The sequence below is a fragment of the Mus caroli genome, chromosome 17, assembly GCF_900094665.2.
Source record: "Mus caroli chromosome 17, CAROLI_EIJ_v1.1, whole genome shotgun sequence".
Taxonomy (NCBI): Eukaryota; Metazoa; Chordata; class Mammalia; order Rodentia; family Muridae; genus Mus; species Mus caroli.
In genome coordinates this window covers 87,264,267-87,277,785 of record NC_034586.1, presented here as the reverse complement: position 1 = coordinate 87,277,785, position 13,519 = coordinate 87,264,267, and the positions used below count along the sequence as shown (strand labels likewise).

The 13,519-nt window shown below is 38.0% G+C and overlaps 1 non-coding gene across 1 annotated transcript; it reads left to right on the top strand.

Annotated features, from left to right (window-relative positions):
* Positions 1 to 9,033: 9,033 nt before the first annotated feature.
* LOC115029790 lies at positions 9,034 to 9,163 on the top strand. Its single transcript, XR_003835354.1, has one exon. It is a non-coding gene; the product is annotated as a small nucleolar RNA SNORA17 (small nucleolar RNA).
* Positions 9,164 to 13,519: the final 4,356 nt, after the last annotated feature.

The window sequence follows — 13,519 nt, the reverse complement described above, 5'->3', positions numbered from 1 at the left end:
TCCACACTGAGAGATTGATGAGGCTTTCTTCAGCTTCCATTCCTGCACAGTAGAGTCATTACCTACTTCCTGGAATCTTAAAATATTCCATGTTCTATCCTACTAAGTCCCAGTGTTTCACAAAATTCAGTCACCTCAAAATATAGTTATATGCTTGGTACTTTGGTTTATATTTATAGAAGAAGAAGTAGGTACTGGATAATGTATCTTTGAGAGAAGGAAAGACAAATGAATGGAATAAGAAAAGAAAGTATGTACTTGAACTTCGTGATATTTAAAACTGATATCCTGGGGTTCTAATGTTTGTGCCTTCTCCACTCATTCTGAATTGTAACCCAGTCTGCCACAGTATTAAAGCATGAAAGCTTAAGACAAAATCACTTTGTGATGATGCTGTAGCCATGAATGAACCAGTATTGCTATTCCAGAAGTGAATTCATTGGCAACCATATGAGTTTCTTGCAAAAAGTCATGTTGTGTTCCTCTTTTCTTCTCTCCAAATAGGTAAGGCCATCTTGAGAAAGCCAAACTGCAGATATTGTACCTCTGTATTTCAAATGTTGTAAACTTATAATAGTCAATACACAGTGAGTGCAAGCATAGAAACAGATCAGTCAACTAATAGAACAGACGAAGGAACCTGTAAATAAACCTGTGTATAAACATCTATATAATGATTGTTAAGTAAACTGATAATATACAATGGGAAAAGAAGAATCTCCTCAATTAAATTAGAAAACACTGCATCCACAAATCCATGAACCAAACTTGCAAGCAAGTAAGCAAGCAAGCAGACAGGCATGCAGGAAAGGAAGGAAGGAAGGAAGGAAGGAAGGAAGGAAGGAAGGAAGGAAGGAAGGAAGGAAGGAAAGAAGGAAGGAGAAAGAGAGAGAGGGAAAGAGAAAGAGAGAAAGAAAGAAAGAGAGAGGGAGAGAGAGAGGAAGAAAAGAAGGAAGGAAGGAAGGAAGGAAGGAAGGAAGGAAGGAAGGAAGGAAGGAAGGAAGGAAGNGGAAGAAAAGAAGGAAGGAAGGAAGGAAGGAAGGAAGGAAGGAAGGAAGGAAGGAAGGAAGGAAGGAAGGAAGGAAGGAAGGAAGACAAATGCAAAGGTAAGATTTGAGACTATGACACATTTTCATAAACAGTTATGACAAAAATACTCTTCCATTTGAATATAATTTAGTTCATGTTTCTCACATTTTAATCTACTAAATACTGGTCAAAAAAGAATTAAAACATATAACTATGAGATATTCTCCCTTCTAAACATAAAAAACTAAAGTCATACATACGAAATACAATTGAAAAGTGAAAGCTTGGAAAAACTACTATGATGGTGGTGGGTTAAATAACAATGGTTCCCATAAATTCAAGTAGGTTTGGCCTTGTGATAATGCCAAAGTTGTGAGTAGAAATGTTGGCATACAAATAGGTAGTATAGGAATCATTTTGTTCCCTTTGCTAGGGAATATCCCTTGGACCTAAATTTTTCAGTCCTGTTGATGGCAAGGCTTAATATTAAGCAATAACTGAGAGGGCCTTAGGCCAATAGGTCATTCATCAGAAATGTCTAGTTTGGTAACCCAGCTGAAGAGACAGGGAGCAATAACACCACATGGACTAGCTCACATCAGTTTTTCACAAGTGCTGGGCTTCTTGATTTGTGGCAGGCATAGTACAGATCACCTTTAGAGCAACTTGTAGTCCAAAGGCTGATTAGTGGGTGATGTCTAAGAGCCAATTGGAACTTTGATGAAACAGATACAAAATAGGGAAAGAAGTTAAAGTTAAAGAGCATAAAAATATATATTATATTTAGAGCCTCTCCCTCACCAATAGGCAACAGTTAGGGAAGTCCAAGATGACTGACATGAATGTTTCGCTAGAGTTCTTTTAATTTGTGAAAAGTGGATTCAAGTCTTCTGACTTTTCAACTCACTAAAGCATATAGTACCATTGTTTGAAATCTGTATTCAAATACATAATGCAGAATAAAGATAGAATAGATGTCTATAAAACACCTGGAATAATTTCATGCCTTTGACAGTATAACAACTATATAGAACAACTTGTGTTTATTTATTTAAATTATTTTCTTAGACCTTTTTATAAACATTCAATTTTCCTTAAATTTTTACTAGTAGACATATGTAAATCATTGATATGTGAGAGCAGTCTTTGCAAAGCACACCTTTTAAATAGTAAAAGTTATACCTGAAACCTGCTCATCCTTTAATATGCAACCTGTTAGTAAGGCAAACATGTCTATGAATTTGCATTTTTTTAACCAAGTGACCTAATAGCCATGGAAAACCAAAGCCTGATTTTTATATGTGAAATGAATTGACTAGTCAGCTGCTGCTAAATTAATGAAGCTATAGTTAGCCAACAACACCATTAGGGTTCTAAGAAGGATAAATTATATCAGGAAATATAATCCAGATATCTTTATCAATTAAAATGACAGAGAGTTATCTACCATCCAGATGGTTATCCTAGACTCCCTTGGTTTTTATAGCATTGTTCATAGCAGTGGTTGTTGGTCTTTGGCTATCATAAAGGACAAGATTGAATCTTCAGCTGTCACACAGAAGAATACCGGCCTTCAGCTGCCAGACTTAGAAGCTCTGAGAGGTTTTGCTGAAAATTAGCAGTCTTGGAAAGACTGGTCTACCTTGATGTCACATGTAGTTTTAGTAACTTGTATAAGATTAGGAGTTTACAGTCTTATTCCTGCTAAGTTTAACATTAAAGATACTATAATTTTTGAATTGAAGCTTATTTAATTGAAGCTTCTTTAATTTAATATCATATATCCAGTCCACACAGAGACTGGAAACTATATTTTTCTGGTTCTTTTTAAATTTGAATTGTGTATTTTATTTATTTACATTTCAAATGTTATCCCCTTTGCCAATTTTCCCTCTGGAAACCCCTTATTTCATCCTCTGTCTCCCTGCTTCTGTGAGTGATCTCCCAGACCCATGCACCCACTCCCACCTCCCTGCCCTGGCAATTCCATACATTGAGGCATTGAGCCTTCACGGGACTAAAGAATACTCCTCCCATTGACACCTGACAAAGCCATCCTCTGCTACATATGTGGCTGGAGCCATAGGTCCCTCCATGTGTACACTTCGGTTGGTAGTTTAGTCTCTGGGAGCTTTGGAGGGTCTAGTAGGTTGATATTATTGTTTCTCCTATGGATTGCAAACCCCTTCAGCTCCTTCAGCTCTTTCTCTAACTCCTCCTTTGGGGACACCGTAATCAAACCAATGGTTGACTGCAAGTATCCATCTCTGTATCTCTCAGGCTCTGCCAGAGCCTCTTGGAAGACAGGTATATCAGGCTCCTGTCAATAAGAACTTCTTGGCATCTGCAACAGTGCCTCTGTTTGGTTGACTGTATATGGGATGGATCCCCAGGTGGGCAGTCTCTGAATGGCATTTCTTTCTGCCCCTGTTCTACTCTTTGTTTCTGTATTTCCTCCTGTGATAATTTTATTCCCCCTTCTAATAAGGGCTGACACATTCACACTTTGGTCTTCCTCCTTGAACTATATGTGGTCTGTGAAATTTATCTTGGTATTCTAAGCTTTTGGGCTAATATCCACTTATCACTGACTGCATACCTTGTGTGTGTGACTGGGTTACCTCACTCAGGATAATTTCTAGTTCCATCCATTTGCATAAGAATCTCATGAATTTATTGCTTTTAATAGTTGAGTAGTAATCTATTAAGTAAATGTACTACATTTTTCTGTATCCGTTCCTATGTTGAAGGACATCTGGGATCTTTCCAGCTTTTGGCTATTCTAAATAAGACTTCTATCAACATAGTGGTGCTGATATATGTTGGAGTATCTTGTGGGTATATGCCCAGGATAGGTATAGCTGGGTCCTTGGGTGGCATTATGTCTAGTTTTCTGAGGAACTGCCAGACTGATTTCTACAGAGTTTGTAGCAGCTTGCAATCCCACCAGCAATGGAGGAATGTTCTTCTTTCTCCATATCCTTGACAGCATCTGCTGTCATCTGAGATTTTGATCTTAGTCATCCTAGTGTGAAGTAGAATCTCAGGGTTGTTTTGATTTACATTTTCCAGATGACTAAGGATGTTGAACATTTCTTTAGGTGCTTTTCAGCCATTTCGTATTTCTCAATTGAAAATTCTTTGTTTAGCTCTATAACCCATTTTTAATAGGGTTATTTGGTTCTCTGGAGTCTAATTTCTTGAGTTTTCTGTATATATTGGATATTAGCCCTCTATTGGATATAGGGTTCATAAAGATATTTTCAAATTTATTGGTTGCTCTTTTGTCCTATTGACAGTGTGCTTTGCCTTACAGAAGCTTTGGGATTTTATGAGGTCCCATTGTTGATTACAGGATATCACACTTTCTTATATGACTCAGTTATCAAAGTAGCTAATGCTTCACAAAGTAATAAATACTAAAAATTTGGTCATTCTTACCTACATGAGTCACAGGTAGTCTGAATATATTTGAGGCAAGGGGAGCTCTTTCTAAGGCTGCTTTGGTCATTGTCTCACTGGATTATAAGGTAGGAATACTTTCATTCTCAATATTTAGAAAATGTGGCCCTAAATTTGAGAGTGACTCTGTTAGATATGTGAAGTTCCAGTGTTGCTGCAAATCTACCCCAGGGTGGATAGAAGCAAATGTAGTGAAGAGTAGTAAATGTCAGGAAATAGTCTAACTCAGGGCTAAAATTAATCAATTTAAGCCAAAGAATGATACAAAATTCAACAACACCAAGCTTTGGTTCTTTGAGAAAACTGAAATGATAGACAAATCCTAGCTAAATTAACTAAAGGCACAGAGACTGTATCCAAAGTAACAAAATCAGAAATGAAAAGTGAAACATGATGACAGAAACTGAAGAATCCAAAAATATATTAGGTCTTAGTTTAAAACCTTCTACCCAACAAAATTGAAAAATTTTAATGAAATGTATGATTTTCTAGACAGATTCCATATACCAAAGTCAAATCAAGATCAGACAAATTAGTTAACTGTCCCATACGTCATTAGGAAATAGAAGCAATTATTAAAAGCCACCCAACAACAACAACTGTGGGAAGCCACATTTGCCGTTGCAGGGTGGCACTGGCTTCCGCTGGCCACCACACATACATAGGCAGTAAAGTTTTTTTGCCAAGATGAGGTTTTGAGAATTAACCAAAATTAACCAATCAGATGAGAGAGAAGTTAACCAATCAGATGTAGGCATGCAAATGAGGTGGTAAGCATAACCCAAGCACAACCAATCCGGGTTCGAGACGCGCCTCTCCTAGGCCTATATAAGCAGCACCAGTTCTGGGCTTGGGGTCTCTTAGCCTCTGCAATCAAGCTCTCCCAATAAACGTGTGTGGAAGGATCCTGTTGCAGCGTCATTCTTGGGCACGGGCAAGAAACAACAACAACAACAACAACAAAGCCCATAGCCAGATAGATTTACTACAAAATTCTACCAGATATTCAAAGAAGAACTAATACCAGTACTACTCAAACTATTTCATGAAATAGAAACAGAAGGAACACTACATACATCATTCTATGAGACCACAGTTACCCTAATACCTAAACAACAGAAAGATGCAATAAAGAAAGAACTTTAGAACAATTTTGCTTATGAACATCAAACCAAAAATATTCAATAAATTTCTTGCCAGCCAAATCCAAGAACACATCAAAAATATCATTCACCATGATGAAGTAGGCTTCATACCAGGGATGCAGGGGTTGTTCTCTATATAAAGATCCATCAAGATAATCCACAACATAAACAAACTGAAGACCAAAACCACATGATCATCTCATTAGATGCTGAAGAGTGTTTGAAAAAATCTAACACCCCTTTATAGGAAGACCAACAGTATTAACAAATTTGGACCCCTTGGATCCCCTAGAGACTAAGCCATCAACCAAAGAGCATGCAAGTGCTATTCCAGGTCCCCTAGCACATATGTATCAGAGGACAACCTTATCTCGCATCAGTAGGATATGATGTAGATTATTACAGTAGGATAATCTGTAGATTACTGATTCCCCAAGAAAGGGAGCTGTGGGTGGGCATTGAGGTGGGGGTGGTTGGGTGAAAGGAGTAGAGAGCACCCTCCCAGAGGTAAAGGATAGGGGATGGGGTAAATAACTCTTGCAGGGGGGCATTGGGAAGTGGGTTAACAATTGGAATGTAAATAATAAAACATTTTTTTTAGAATAGTGGAGAGATCAGGGCTTAAAGGAACATACCTAAACATCATAAAAATATACAGCTAGCCAATAGCCAACAATGAATTAAATGAAAAGAAAATTGAAGCAACCCCACTAAAATAAAGAACAAGACAAGGCTGTCCATTTTCTCCCTATCTATTCAATATAGTCCTTGAAGATTCATCAATAGCAATAAGACAACAAAAGAAGTTCAAAGAAACAAAACTAAGAATGGAAGAACAAAAGGTATAACAATTTGTAGATGATAAGATAGTATATATAACTGACCCCCCAAAATTCTATTAAAGAACTCTTACAGCCAATAAACAACTTCATCAAAGTAGCTGGATATAAAATTAACTCAAAAGAATCAGTAGCCCTCTTTTATGTAAATGATAAATTGGCAGAGAAACAAATCAATAAAACAATCCCCTTCACAATCACACACATAGTATAAAATATTACATAACCTAAAATATCTGTAAGGCAAGAACATTGAGTTCCTAAAGAAAGAAATTGAAAAAAATATCAGAGTATGGAAAGATCTATCATGCTCATGGATAGGTAGGATTAACACAATGAAAATTACCAAAAGCATTCTACAGATTTATTTTCAATCCCCATAGAAATTTCAATACCACTCCCTACAGATTTTGAAAGTCTATTTTTCACCTACATATGGAAAAACAAAAATACGACGATAGCTAAAACATTTCTGAACAATAATAGAACTCCTGGGGTAATGTCCATACCTGACCTAAAACTGTACTATAGAGAAATAGTAATCAAAATTGCATGGTATTTGTATGGGAAAAGAAATGTCGATCGATGGAATAGAATCAAACATGCAGAAATAAACCTACAGACCTATGGACATTTCATTTTAAGCCAAAAGGCCAAAACCATACAATGGAATAAAAGGAAAGTATCTTCACCAATGTTGCTGCTCTAACTGGATGTCTGTTTATAAAACAATTCAAATAGATCCATATTCATCACCCTGCATAAAACCAGATATACAAAACCTAATAATAATGTGTCGGTGGGAGAAAATGTGCCTAATCTGGCACAGACATTATGTGCCAGGATAGGGGCTATTCCTATGGTCCCCATCTCAGAGGAGAAAGAGAGGGGTTATGGGGGTAAGTACTGTGTGAGTGAGGGACTGTGAAGGAGAACTGAACTTTGGGTGTTAAAGAATTAATTAAAAGAAAGATTAGTGTAGTTTGGAGACTTCCCAGAAATATAGACATTGATCGACTGGATCAATGTTTAAAGATTGCCTATGGGATTTCTGAGTTCAAGGCCAGCCTGGGCTACAGAGTGAGTTCCAGGACAGCCACGACTACACAGAGAAACCCTGTCTCAAAAAACCAAAAAAAAAAAAAGATTGCCTATGTATATTTCTAATTATTAGCTCTGTGTTATAACTTTTAAATCAATTTTTGCAATAGGTCTTAGAACATTTTAACCATATCAAATAAACCTATAAATCCTGAGGTACAAAAAGTTCACTTAAAAGTCTTATAAAGCTTGAGATGCGGTTCATACTAGTTGAATAAACCATTATTCTAATTTTATTTTTTTAGCTTCCCAACCTTGATTTATTTATTTATTTATTTATTTATTTATTTATTTATTTTTGCCAGTAAGTCACATAAAACACATGACATAGAATAGAAACTTTCTAACTTCAGAGCCAGTTTTTTCATATAGCAATACAGAATTTTAAAAAGATATCTCAACATTAATATACCCCAAAGATATGTGAAACCCAGCGAAATTAAATCCCATGTTTAGAAAGACTATTTGAACCCTGGCTACCAACATAACCATAGTAAATAGCAGTAGCAGCAGATTTCAGCTTGGACTGTGAAGGGCATAAAACTTCCCAGGTGACATGCTTGGGAGCAGGATTGTCAACCTTACCTCAGGCCAGCAGTGTGGGATCTATAACAGCTATAGCTTAGTCAGTTCTCAAGTCCTTCTGCAACTGAAAAAGATTAATACATACACGTAAATGTACATAAGGGTTGGAGAAAGAAAAAAAAATTAGAAAGGTAGGAAGGAAGGAAGGAGGGAGGGAGGGAGGGAGGGAGGGAGGGAGGAAGGAAGGAAGGAAGGAAGGAAGGAAGGAAGGAAGGAAGGAAGGAAGGAAGGAAGGAAGGAAGTGAGTGCCAGGCCTCTCTGACTTTTCAGCTCTTATTCTCACCAAGGCATGCCCAGGGTCCCAAAGAAGATCAGCAATAGAGCTAGTGGCTCTGGCCTAACCTAGATATAACCAAAATTCCTTGCTTGTTGTCAATGAAAAGAAAATGTTGGATTTTATCAGTACCCTGCCCTCATAACTCTAGACCCTAATTTTTCTTTGCTACAGGTTAGATTTTATATATATATATATATATATATATATATATATATATATATATATATGTTGTTGCATAACAAGTTGGTCATAACAGCATTCTTAAACAGAGGCATGAGTATAAGATGGACATAACAACCTATTAAAAAAATGGAATGGTTGCCATTTCCTGGAACAGGTAGTATATAACTATTTGCAGTTACATTTACAGGTGATACACTGCCCAGTTCTTGAGAAATGGGGATTTAATCATAAATAGGATATAACTTGGTTTATCTTTACTATATGATAGTATTTAAACCCAAGACAGAGGCTGACTGGTTTATTAGCAATGAAGTTTATGATTAAGAATATTTTGGAGGCCATTGTGGTAGGATTTGCTAAAAGAGGTGGAGACAGGAGGTCATGAGTTCAAGGGCAGCCTGGACTACACACTTCTTCCCCTAGATGAATTGTAGGTGTGGTTACTATATCACATATGCATCAGTAGGTGTCAGATAAGAGAGAAGTTAGGTCTATGCTGTGTTCTGACCTGTGAACAAGCAAATGATTAGTAGCCCTACATTCCCTGAAAAAAAAAAAAAAATTAAGCCTGAGATGACTACCAGCCCTGTGCCACAATGAAGTGGAAGGTTCTCTTTGGGTCCTGTAATGTAGACTTATCTGGTAAGGCAGACTAATGATGTCTTTTGCTGTGGTTGACTCATTTGTTGTTTTGCTAAGGCAAAACCCATGGGAGGACATATGTTTGGAGAAAGTATAAATAGGACTCAATGAACAGAGATGGTACACTTTCATACCTAGCTTTGCAGCTCTTTGTTGATCTCCTGTCTTTTTCTTTTTCTTCACTGAACTATGCTTCATTGAGAGAGACACAGGAGAGAACTTCCCTTGCTTCCTGGCCCTGGTTGATCCTACTCACTTGTGGTGATTTGGTGGAGGCCTAGCAGTTTCTGCTAGATCATGTGACCACTTCTGATTTGTGTTTGCTATCCTGAAATTGTGGAACTGGACTGTTATCCTGAAAAAGAGATATTGGAATCACCCCAAAGAACCATTTCTTTTTTTTTTTTTTTAATATTTTTTTATTACGTATTTTCCTCAATTACATTTCCAGTGCTATCCCAAAAGTCCCCCATACCCTCCCCCCCACTTCCCTACCCACCCATTCCCATTTTTTGGCCCTGGCGTTCCCCTGTACTGGGGCATATAAAGTTTGCTTGTCCAATGGGCCTCTCTTTCCAGTGATGGCCGACTAGGCCATCTTTTGATACATATGCAGCTAGAGTCAAGAGCTCCGGGGTACTGGTTAGTTCATAATGTTGTTGCACCTACAGGGTTACAGATCTCTAAACAAATCCATATCCCCTTGTCTTATCATCTTTGGTCCCATATCTTTGGGTGGTGGGCAAAAACTGGAGTTGAAGCATTTAAGAACCCTTATTAAAAGTAGGTTTTCGAATATATAATCCTACACCAAAGTGCCTGGACAGGGACTTAGCATGAGAGGACCATCAGTTTGGTGGTGCTCAGGCCTAGTGAAGCAGACTGCCTCAAGATGATTCATTCACTGTACCATAATTCATAAGTGTTATGTATCACTCTTGAGACCATTTCTGCAATGATCCCAGAATTCAGAGACTTTAGGCACCACTAAGAGAATCAAAGATATGGTACAGAAATTCAAGGAAAAGAAAACAAAGCAATGTGGTTATGATGAACTTGAGACTTCAGGGTAGAGAGTAGTCTGAAATGAGTAGCCAGTTATGCCACCTGTGAAAATAATGGGATGCTGTCCTATGCTGCTACCAGGGGCAATGTCTGGATCTATGGGCCATGTACCAACAGACATTTGTTAACCACCAATGGCCAGGTGGCTGTCGCTGGTCTGGGCAGGCCACCAGAGCATATGTTGATGTTAGAAGGCTATGAAAAACTGACTTCACCATTCACCTGGGGATCATCAGATATCTGACCCTTAGGCATGAGATCAGAAGATAACTCCTCATCTCTAGCTAGTTTCAGAACACAAGTGAGTGGCTCCCACACATTTCAATAGTTGTAGGTAAGGATACAAGCATGGAATAGCTGGACTTTCTACAAGTATCCCTTGTGTTGTCATGGACAAGGTAGAAATGCACTCTTCTCTCCTCATCCCTTACCTTCTACAGCACATGAGAGATATGGTCCTGGGGTCATGAGAGCATGAGCTTGACCTATCCATTGTCACAACAACACTCAAGAGAGCAGGCTCTGCACCTCATCTAAGCAGTACAATGGGGCTGACCTTGATGGGGCTAAGGAGTGTCTGAGTGAGCTGACCCTGAGAGTGTAAGCATGGGAGTGTTGTCCCTAAAATAGATTCCTTTTATGCACCATAGACAAAGGAAAGATGTGTTCCACTAACCTTATCCCTTGCTACCTATGGGAGGTAGGAAAACTGGCCCTGTAGTCATGAGAGGAGAACTGTCCTTGTGCATCACCACTGCAGTACTTGGAAAAGTGGGCCCTGAACTGAGGCACAGTAGAGTTAGCCCTGGATATGAGGATTACATGTGAGCTAGCCTGCTTTTGGTCTGCTGGGTGATGAAAGAGATAAGGTAGAGATGCATTTGTCTATACCACTGTATACCATTGTCTATACTATTGCAAGCAGGAGAATGGACTGTATTTTCATGAGAGTAGAAGAACTGGCCATGTCCTTTACCAGCTGTAACACTAGAGATAGTAAGCCCTAAACCTTGCCTTGGCAGCAAGGTAAAGTAAAACCTGGCCTTGGTTGTAGAGAGGCAGGGTTTTGTAATTGAACTTACTTCAAGGGCCTGAAAAGGGGAGATCTGGGAGGCTCAAAAACTCAGATACCACTCAGACCTTGATTTAGGACTTTGAATTGGTCTACCTCATCATCTACCTCATTGATGAGCTACTGAAGAATATGAAGGGCTCATTCTACATATCCAAAACTATAGGATCTTGGTGACACAGGCCACCTCAGAATATCTAAGAGGAGTCCCAATATGGAATAGCAATATTGGGACCAGAGGTCTCACATCACATTGAAATGTCATTGATATGAACATTTGCAATCAAATATGTATGGGCAAAATGCTATACTGTGGGACACACTATGACACACTACAGCTTCCCCAGTGAGATTTTTTTCTCTGTTGTTGGGGAGGCTGCAAGGATGGATGATGGGTAAGATGGGATGGGGAGTATAATGGAATTGGTATACATGAGGTGAAATTCACAAAAACCAATAAATATGTGAAAACAAAGAATTCTATGAAGGCTGAAATACTAGAAGGAAGAAACCAGAGACATGAATCTATGAATGTAATTTAACTTTAAAATATTGACAGACCCATAAACTTTGTACACTCTGGGTCAATCTACTGTAAACCAAAGTAGACCTCCAATAATGTACTAAAGAACTAAATGAAGGAAGATGTGGTCTCTTGATGCTGTTGAGGTCAAACCTACTGATGACCTACAGAATTTTGATACTGCACAGAGACCACAGCTTCCAGAGTAAGAAATGCATTACGAGAGTAAGAGCCTTTCAATGGAGTTGGACCATCCAACAGAAAGAGCCATAGCATAAGGGCAAACATGAAATAGAGTGTTATCTTATAATAGTATGAAAATAAATGGATGTAACAAATACACTTTTCTGAAACACACATTTTGCCCATTCCCTTTGTAATAAGACAGGTATAGAACATGTACATTTTATAAAAGTGTCTGTTTTTGAGAAGTACTCTAGACATATATTCCTATAATGATTGTTAGCTACACTGATACCATACAATGGAAAAAAGAAAAGTCTATTCAATAAACAGTGGTGAGGAAACGGAGACTAAACCTACAAAAACCAAAACAAACGTACACTTACATCATACACCAAAAAGAAAAAACAACAACAACCAAAAGAATTGGGACTAAAGCTTATTTTTATAAACACCCCAGTTATATCAATACTAAACAAAATAATGATGCCACGGACTGGACTCAGTTGGCCCCTCAACCCGCAGAAGAATCAGGTCCCGGTATTCAGGTGAGCAAGGAGTAAGTGAAAACTGACAAACAGTTGTGAATACAAGGGAGTGATGATCTGAATGTAATTTCTCAAAGCAAGCATCAGACTTATAAGTGACTTTTACACAAAACAGAGGAATGCTTACATAAAAGCTACCAGGAACCAACTGGGATAAAAATCAATGTTAACAGCTGGGATCAAAAGTAGCCCCACCTAAGGTCAGTTTACTCTTAGAAGCCAGGAGCAAGAGCTTCATACCTTTACCATAGCTCCAATTCTAGTCTATTGTATAATCCACCTTCCTCTTAGACCATTGTAAATTCTTGTCTATGGGAGTGACTCAGCTATTGTTCTAAGTATACTTTGTAGACTATCCCTGATATCTCTAGCTCTATTCCAGTAAATTATAATGCCTGATTTCTATCACTGTCTCTCTGACAACACTTAAGACTTTTCATGTGAATGAGTAACATTCTTACAAAAATAAAGCCCAAGGTTGGCTCAACAATTTCCTAGGATATTGGAACATTGGTGGAGGCTAATCTAACTTAGCTATATGTCAAAATCAATCCTTAGAGGCACTTACAATAAAACAATATTGAAGAAAAGCACACAGATCTGTTCAACTACTAATGCAAGGACAGGTTTGGAGCATTCATTTTACAAGATGCCAAGATTCAAGGAGACTAAGTTTCCATGAAACTGCATCCAAGTTTGGGGCTGCTATGCAGTTTTTTCAGGAGTGGGTGTGGCACAATGAAAAGCTATCAAGGAGAAAAGGTAGACAGAAATCTGAGATATAAATTTTGTAATAATATGTTTAACAAATAAAAAAAAACATTTACCAAAAATGTAATGTATGCTTAGAAAATAGAATTAAGAA